This window comes from Podarcis raffonei, chromosome 5 (genome assembly GCF_027172205.1).
Source record: "Podarcis raffonei isolate rPodRaf1 chromosome 5, rPodRaf1.pri, whole genome shotgun sequence".
Lineage (NCBI taxonomy): Eukaryota > Metazoa > Chordata > Lepidosauria > Squamata > Lacertidae > Podarcis > Podarcis raffonei.
In genome coordinates this window covers 97,879,608-97,888,614 of record NC_070606.1, presented here as the reverse complement: position 1 = coordinate 97,888,614, position 9,007 = coordinate 97,879,608, and positions in this window count along the sequence as shown.

The following is a 9,007-nucleotide window of genomic DNA, read 5'->3' as shown; positions in this document are numbered from 1 at the left end:
ATACCCAAAAGTTCCCTGCAGGTTTTACGCCGCAATTCTGTGTTTGTGTAACAAGAAAACCCATTGGATCTCATAAGACGCATGTAGCAGGATGAGGAAAATAAAACCATGCGCAGCACTTAGGACTGCAGTCAGTCGTCAGTAGACCTGGTTGAATGCTCCCCCAGTATCAAGTAAATGGACACCCACCCACACCCCTGTCCTTCCCCGCAAGTAGAAAACTAGTGCATCAGTGAGAGAGAGTCTATATGATTATGATCTGCCAGAACTTTCTGACGGTAAGAGCTGTTTGACTGTGGAACGGACTCCCTTTGGAAAGTGGTGGACTCCCCCTTCTTGCAGGTTTTAAGCAGAGATTTTGTGGCCACCTGTCAGGGATTATTTAGTTGTGATTCCTGCATTGCGAGGAGTTGGGCCAGAGGAACTTTGGAGTTACTTCTAACTTTGCAATTCTATTATTATTTACTAAAATTGTATACAGTGGTGCCCCGCAAGACGAATGCCTTGCAAGACGAAAAACTCGCTAGACGAAAGGGTTTTCCGTTTTTTGAGTCGTTCTGCAAGACGAATTTCCCTATGGGCTTGCTTCGCAAGACGAAACGTCTTGCGAGTTCTTGCAAGTTTGTTTCCTTTTTCTTAAAGCCACTAAGCCGCTAATAGCCGCTAAGCCGCTAATAGCCGTGCTTCGCAAGACGAAAAAACCGCAAGACGAAGAGACTCGCGGAACGGATTAATTTCGTCTTGCGAGGCACCACTGTACTGCCCTATGCACGTAGATCTCAGGGTGATTCACAACACAAAACCACAACATAAAAACCACAAAATATATAATCAAAATGAGAACAACCCAATAATTCCTTGTTCCGCAACACAAAGGGGATTGGATGTCAATCAGCCAAAGACCTGGTTAAAGAGGAACATTTTCACCTGGTGTATAATGATGTATTCAGTTTGTATATCAAATACAAAGGAACCTGGGCTAGCAAACATCAAAAGGCTAAAGCAATGCAACTGAAAATACAGTGGTACCTCAGGTTAAGTACTTAATTCATTCCAGAGGTCCGTTCTTAACCTGAAACTGTTCTTAACCTGAAGCACCACTTTAGCTAATGGGGCCTCCTGCTGCCGCCAGAGCACGATTTCTGTTCTCATCCTGAAGCAACGTTCTTAACCCAAGGTACTATTTCTGGGTTAGCGGAGTCTGTAACCTGAAGCGTCTGTAACACGAGGTACCACTGTAAAACAAAACCTATTTAAGGGCATGGAAACCATCTAAAACATTTTTTTTTTTAAATCACACGCCTTCCTTCCCAGTTGCTAATTTCAAGGTTGCAGTGGGCAGCTGTCAAATGCTTGGTATGAACAGGAAGCTGTTGAAATTTATCCCAAAAATCAGTTGAGAGAGAGAAGAATGTGCCGCACCAGAGAGGGCATCCCACAAATGGGGAGCCACCACTGAGAAAGCCCTGCCAGGGGGTCAATGGCAGCCGGGCAGCAGTTTGAGGAGATACCGCCAACAGGGCATATTTATTTAGCTGGGAGGGGGGACAGTTCAAAGTGGCAACATCTCCTTCGACTTCATCTACAGGTCAGGAACATGAGATGTTGCCTTCTCAAGCAGCCAGCCCATTTATCTATCGCAGGGCGGACTCAGACCAAGTGGACTGCAATAGGACTTTGGCACAGAAGCCGCAGACCACCCCCTGAATTAAATTTCCATGTCATAAAGTGTTCACAGGACATTTAATATACACAGTATATTTAATTAAATACAAGGTGTGACCAGAAAGTTCGGTGAATGGTCACAGAAACAGGACAGTGGGAAATATTCAAACATACACTTGGCGTCGCAAACCCACAAAATGTAACTCAAAAGACGGTGTGTGAATGGTTTAAATGTTTCCGTGAAGGGTGGCAAACCATTGAAGATGACCTCAGTCTGGCAGACCATCGACGAGCAGAACGGCAGCAAATGTCGACAGAGTCCGTGAGTTTGTGGATCGGCGTTTGTCCGTCTGAATGATGGCGGAAGAATTGCATAAATCGTTACTGAGGTTACTGAATTGTCCTACCGTCCATATTCACCTGATCTGTTCCAATCGGATTTTTTTCTTTTTCCAAAATGGAAATCTTCACTGAAAGGGCACAGATTTTCCAACATTTCACACGTCCACTGTGACGAGGGAACTGAAAGCATTACGAAAAGAGGGACTTCAGAAGTTTCCGACAGTTCTACGAACGTTGTCAACGGTGCATTGTATCAGAGGGGCCTCACTTTGAAGGCCTGTAAGGTATGTATGTTTGAATATTTCTCGCTGTCCGATTTCTATGGCCATTCACCAAACTTTCCAGTCACACCTTTTATATAGTGAAATACACATTTAATAGATTTAATGATTAAACTAAGGCACAAACAGATGTATGCTTGTTAAACGCAGGACACAGAACTTGATTTCAAAAGGCTTTTAAGATGTTTTTTCTTGAATGCTGCTGAGGGCCTCCAAAATAGGATTGGGACCACCCTGATCTTGTCTGCCCTGACTGGGCGTAGCCCTCAAAGACTTCAGAATGGGTCTCTTCTGCATGCAAAAGAGATGCTCCATCACTAAGCTGAGTCACCTGGCAGCTTTACAGCCTCTTAACAGTCTTGCTTGACACTTACATGAAACTGGTAAGAGTAGAAACCCAACAGGGAAGAAGGTCAACTGAAAAAGGGCAGGGCAGGTAAGGTAACTGACTAACTACACCTGTTCCGGGCTCATGACCTGTTGATGATGCTGATCAAATAACTTCAGGTGGAAGATGGAGGCAGGGAGCAAGCTTGTTTTCTGCTGCTCCAAAGGGGAGGACCCAACCGAACCAATGGATTCGGATTTTGAGAAAGGAGGTTCCCACTGAACCTTAGGAAGGGCTTTCTGACAGAGCTGTCTGACAGTGGAACGGTCTCCCTCGGGTTTTTCCTTAGAGATTTTTAAGCTGAGGTGGGATGGCCATCTCTCAGGAATGCTTTAGCCAAGATTCCTGCATTGCAGGGAGCTGGACTATAATAATAATAATAATAATAATAATAATAATAATAATAATAATAAAGGTAAAGGTGCCCCTGACCATTAGGTCCAATCACAGACAACTCTGGGGTTGTGGCGCTCATCTCGCTTTATTGGCCGAGGGAGCCGGCGTGCAGCTTCTGGGTCATGTGGCCAGCATGACTAAGCCACATCTGGCGAACCAGAGCAGCGCACGAAAACGCCGTTTACCTTCCTGCCGGAGCGGTACCTATTTATCTACTTGCACTTTGACGTGCTTTCGAACTGCTAGGTTGGCAGGAGCAGGGACCGAGCAATGGGAGCTCACCCCATCATGGGGATTCGAACCACCGACCTTCTGATCGGCAAGCCCTAGGCTCTGTGGTTTAACCCACAGTGCCACCCGCGTCCCTATTATAATAATAATTTATTATTTATACCCCACCCATCTGGCTGGGTTTCCCCAGCCACTCTGGGCGGCTTCCAACCAAATATTAAAAACAACACAGCACCAGACATTAAAAACTTCCCTAAACAGGGCCGCCTTCAGTTGTCTTTTAAAAGTAAAATAGTTGTTTATTGCCTTGACATCTGTTGGGAGGGCGTCCCCTGAGGAAACAGTTCTGTGTTTCTACATGAATTGAACTGAGACAATCACTCCATCCCCGAATAGGGAAGCAGAATGCATGGACTGCAGGCTGGATTGGTGTAATCCAGGGACGTCCAACTCCCAATAGACTGCGATCTACTCACAGTATAAAAAAAACTGGCAGTGATCTAGCCATTGTCGTAAAAAGACTAGCAGTGATCTACCCAAAGTTGTGGAGCTTTAGGAAGCCAAAGTTGGGGGGGTGGCTCTTTTGTAAGGAGATTACTGAAGGGCCAGAGATCGACCAGGATCTACCAGGAACACCCTGTGATCTACCAGTTGGACATCCCTGGCTGTAACCCAACAGTCCTAGGCTGACCGGTGAACGAGGTGCTGCAGGAATCGCTTGCTGGATTCCTGGACATGAAAAAGCCGTGTGGCCAGCAGCAGCGATGTAGGTGTCAAAGTTTTCCCAGATACGTGCCAAGAATACGTTAATCAACTGGAATTTGACCTCCATCCAGGAATAAATATTGAACAACCTGAAAGCCCTAGGGCTTGCGTACACAAACCTACCTCGAAGCACTCCCACAAGCGGTGTCTGCATTTTGAGCTCTGCCTTGAATAATTTTGCAGTTGTTCAGCCCAGAAGCTCCCTGGGTGATATTGGGCCAGTCACAGCCTTTCAGCTTAACCTGCCTCGCCAGCTTGTTGTGAAGATGGCATGGAGACGAGGTGGGTGGGGAAGAACCATGAGCTCCTTGTAGGATATCTCTTTGGCGGTCACTTGTAGCTGAGTAAGATTGTCTTCCATAAACACGGTTTTAACAATGAGTCTGTAAGTGACTGTGGAGGCCAATTCTGGATCCACACGTCCTTCCACAGTGGGGACATTGGTTTCTGGGCGGGAGTTGATCACGGTGTGGATTTGCCAAGCCTGCCTTCGTCTTAGCATGTTTCTCCCTTGCGTCCCGAGTTTGAGTGTCTTCAAAACCCATGACACCTTTGGTCAAGGCTGTTCTCCAACTGGAGCGCTCGCAGTGTTTCCCAATTGTCGGTGTTTATACCACATTTTTAAAAATTTGTCCTGAGAGAGTCTTTAAACCTCTTTTGTTGACTACCGGCATTACACTTTCCATTAAGTTCGGAATATAGTTGCTTTGGAAGACGATCATCAGGCATCCGCACAACATGACCAGTCCAACAAAGTTAAAGAATCATTGCTTCAACGCTGGTGTTCTTTGCTTCTTCCAGGACACTGGTATTAGTTCACCTGCTTTCCCAAGTGATGTGTAAATTTTTTCGGAGACACCATTGATGGAATCTTTCGAGGAGTTGGAGATGGCGTTTATAAGTGGTCCGTGTTTCACAAGCATACAGTAAGGTTGGAAGTACAATAGCTTTGTAAACAGGCTTTCCTGGTGAATGTCCCAGTCCTCAAACACTCTGCACTTCAATCGGGAGAAAGCTGCACTCGCAGAGCTCAGGCGATGCTGGATTTCGGCATCAGTGTTGGGCCTTGTGGAAAGATACAAGCTCCTTGTAGGATATAAAGTAATAACAAAAATACATTGGGCACAGCAGGACAGGGCAGCCAGTTGAGAGTATCTTTCACTATTTAGCTGAAGACATTTTATCTTTCAGGACAGATAAAAGAAAGTGCTTCTTGGGTTCTGAAGCAGAATTTCCGCCTTCAAATGCTACTACTTTGTCCCGTCAGAGCAGGTGCAGGGAATGGCTTTGCACAGGTGGGCCAAATCTTGTATCTCCCCTCCACAGACCAACTTAGAAGGTGGGCAGGGCAGAAAAGAACACTGGCAGATGGTGTCTGGAGGAGGGCAGGCTGGGCCAAAATGGCCTCGGCCCAGTATACCTGAAGGAGCATCTCCACACCCATCGCTCTGCCCGGACACTGAGATCCAGTGCCGAGGGCCTTCTGGCGGTTCCCTCACTGCAAGAAGTGAGGTTACAGGGAACCAGGCAGAGGGCCTTCTCGGTAGTGGCGCCCGCCCTGTGGAACGCCCTCCCACCAGATGTCAAAGAGGAAAAACAATTACCAGATTTTTAGAAGACATCTGAAGGCAGCCCTGTTCAGGGAAGTTTTTAATGTGTGACATTTTAATGTATTTTAATCTTTGTTGGAAGCCATCCAGAATGGCTGGGGAAATATTATTATTATTATAGTGGGGCAGCCAGCGCCCCATTCATCCTCATGGACCAGCTGTCATTGCTTCTTTTTCTTACGGGTTTCCTCTCGGATTCCTGGTGTGAGTTGCCTTGAACCAAAGCCTGACCAGCAGTTCATCCTTGACCAAGTGATAGATTCAGGTCAGAGAACATGACACTTCCCAGTATTTATAGAACTCTATCTCGATTGTTTAAATGTTTAGGATCTGATCTGATTTTCAACAGCGTGTTTTTAAGAGTTTGTTAGCTGCCCTGTGCTCTGTATGAGGAAGGCAGGATGCAAGAAACAATTAACAATAATAAATGTTGTTGTTGTTTAGTCATTTAGCCGTGTCCGACTCTTTGTGACCCCCTGGACCAGAGCACGCTAGGCACTTCTCCACTGCCTCCCGCGGTTTGGTCAGACTCATGTTTGTAGCTTCGAGAACACTGTCCAACCATCTTGTCCTCTGTCGTCCCCTTCTCCTTGTGCCCTCCATCTTTCCCAACATCAGGAATAACAATAATAAATAACAATAATAAATAACAATGGCAAATCATCAGGAGGGAAAGTGGGCAAGCTAGATCTCTGTGTCAAAGGGATAGAATTGCAGTGGACACGTGTGTCTATATATTTAAGGAAGCACAAATATTAGGAAATTCTACAACTACAAGCGACCTCCATCCAACGACCGCCAAACTCAGGGAATTTCTTGCTTCCCAGGACTGTGGGGTTTGCGAGGCGCAAGACTTTGTTCTTCTCACTGGAGCCAGAATTGCTGTTTTTTGTTGCTTTGTGACAGCTGTTTAGGTTGAGACAGGCACAGGAGCCTCGAGAGAGCACAATGTTGGCAACTCAAGTAGGCAGAAGGCAGGCAATCCAGATTGCTCTTCTGCATCTCCAGCTAGCCTTCCGTGCCTCAAACTCCCTGTCGCTACAGAGCATCTGTAGCAGAGAAGCTGGCCTTTGAAATATATGAGAAGTGTCTGTGGTCCACGAGGGCAACCAATGCTGAAAAAAATAAAATAAAATGAACCAATTCCTATGCCCCACAAATAACCCAGAGATGCATTTTAAATAAAAGGACACATCCTACATGCTGATTCCTGGACCGTCCGCGGGCCAGACTGAGAAGGCGATTGGGCTGGATCCGGCACCCGGACCTTAAGTTGCCTACCAGAGCTACTGCCAGCAAACCAGTTCCTTTGGGCACTGCTGCCACCTAGTGCTCAGCCCACAGAACAACACCTTTCCTACCATTTCAAAAGGGTCTCTGCTAACAGCTTCCAAAATGGCTGAGTCTCGCTGCCAGCGCTCTCTTTGTGCCCGTACACCAACACGAGGTGTGGATCAGAGCTAGGAGTTGGGTCATTTGCTCCCACAGCTCTCATTCATACTATTAATGGGTTGGTAGCGGCTTTTTCTCATGAGGCGGTAGAGGGCTGCCGCCCAATGGCACTGGGTTTTGCATGCAGGTCACGTTTAATTCCTGGCATCTACAGGGAAGGGCTGGGAACATCCTGCCTGAAACCCTGGAGCTGGTCTAATTCAGCAGCTGGTTTAGATCAGGGCACCTTTGACCCTCCAGGTGTTGCTGAACTACAACTCCCACAGGCCTCAGCAAGCCTGGCCAAGAAGCAGGTCTGGTGGGACTTGAAGACACAATGCTCTGGCTTTCCTACACCTCCCTCGTCCCTTTCAATCCCTCCTCCCTTATTGCACCCACCTCTTGCACCTGTAAGCTTCCCTTGTCCTCTTAATTCCAAGCCCCTTCTCTTTCTGGAGAAAAACCAGCAGCAGCCCAGACTTCCTCCCTGCTTCCTCTTCCCCCTCTTCCCCCACATGCAAAATGGTCACAAGAACCATTTTGTTTCTGCATGCTAAAGCCTTCCTTGTTGCTTTGTCTGATGCCATGGGCTCCCATGGACTACAAAGAAAACACCTAAAATTATCAGGCCATCCAAAGGGCAGAGACGGCATGCTGCATTGAGGCCAACTAGCAGAATTTAACATGCTAAAAGCCCAAAGCACATTTCTTTAGCTGCTACTAATGCAGAGTTGGCTCACTGGAAGGACAGATTGTGAAGCTGAGGCTCCAGTACTTTGGCCACCTCATGAGAAGAGAAGACTCCCTGGAGAAGACCCTGATGTTGGGAAAGATGGAGGGCACAAGGAGAAGGGGGCGACAGAGGACGAGATGGTTGGATAGTGTTTTCGAGGTTACCAGCATGAGTTTGAGCAAACTGTGGGAGGCAGTGGAGGACAGAGGTGCCTGGTGTTCTCTGGTCCATGGGGTCACGAAGAGTCGGACACGACTAAACGACTAAACAACAACAACAACAAATGCAGAGTTGACGCGGGTGGCGCTGTGGGTAAAAGCCTCAGCGCCTAGGGCTTGCCGATCAAAAGGTCGGCGGTTCGAATCCCCGCGGTGGGGTGCACTCCCGTTGCTCGGTCCCAGCGCCTGCCAACCTAGCAGTTCGAAAGCACCCCCAGGTGCAAGTAGATAAATAGGGACCGCTTACTGGCGGGAAGGTAAACGGCGTTTCCATGTGCTGCGCTGGCTCGCCAGATGCAGCTTTGTCACGCTGGCCACGTGACCCGGAAGTGTCTCCGGACAGCTCTGGCCCCTGGCCTCTTAAGTGAGATGGGCGCACAACCCCAGAGTCTGTCAAGACTGGCCCGTACGGGCAGGGGTACCTTTACCTTTACTGCAGAGTTCAAGGAACTACCTGCACAAAGCAACCAACCCCCTTACTATTCTGCCTCTGAAGAAATTGGGAATATAGATTCTCAACTTTGCAGGGCATCACTGAACACACACAGTCCTCAAAAGGTCTTTGTGCAGGAGTCCACAAGCTTTCAATGCACACTGGAGTTCAATTTATTATTTAAGTGTGATTGTTATCCTGCCTATTGCAGCCGCACTTCAAGCTCCCCCTGCCCCAAACAATCCTGGGAAAATGGGACTGGCCCAAGGTCTTCATACTCACAAGAGACAAAAAAATGCCCATAGCATTAGGTTTTAATAGGAGCAGCCAAGCAGGATTTATAAGCCCCATCTTAGAAAACTCCTACTTGAAAGGCTCTAACACATGGCTACATCACTAGAGGGCAACACTTTGGTTCTAGAGAAATATAGTTAAGGCACAGAGCAAGGTAGAAATTCATAGCCGGAAGTTTCCCATTTCAGTTGAGACAACACAATTATGTCTCACTTTGAAG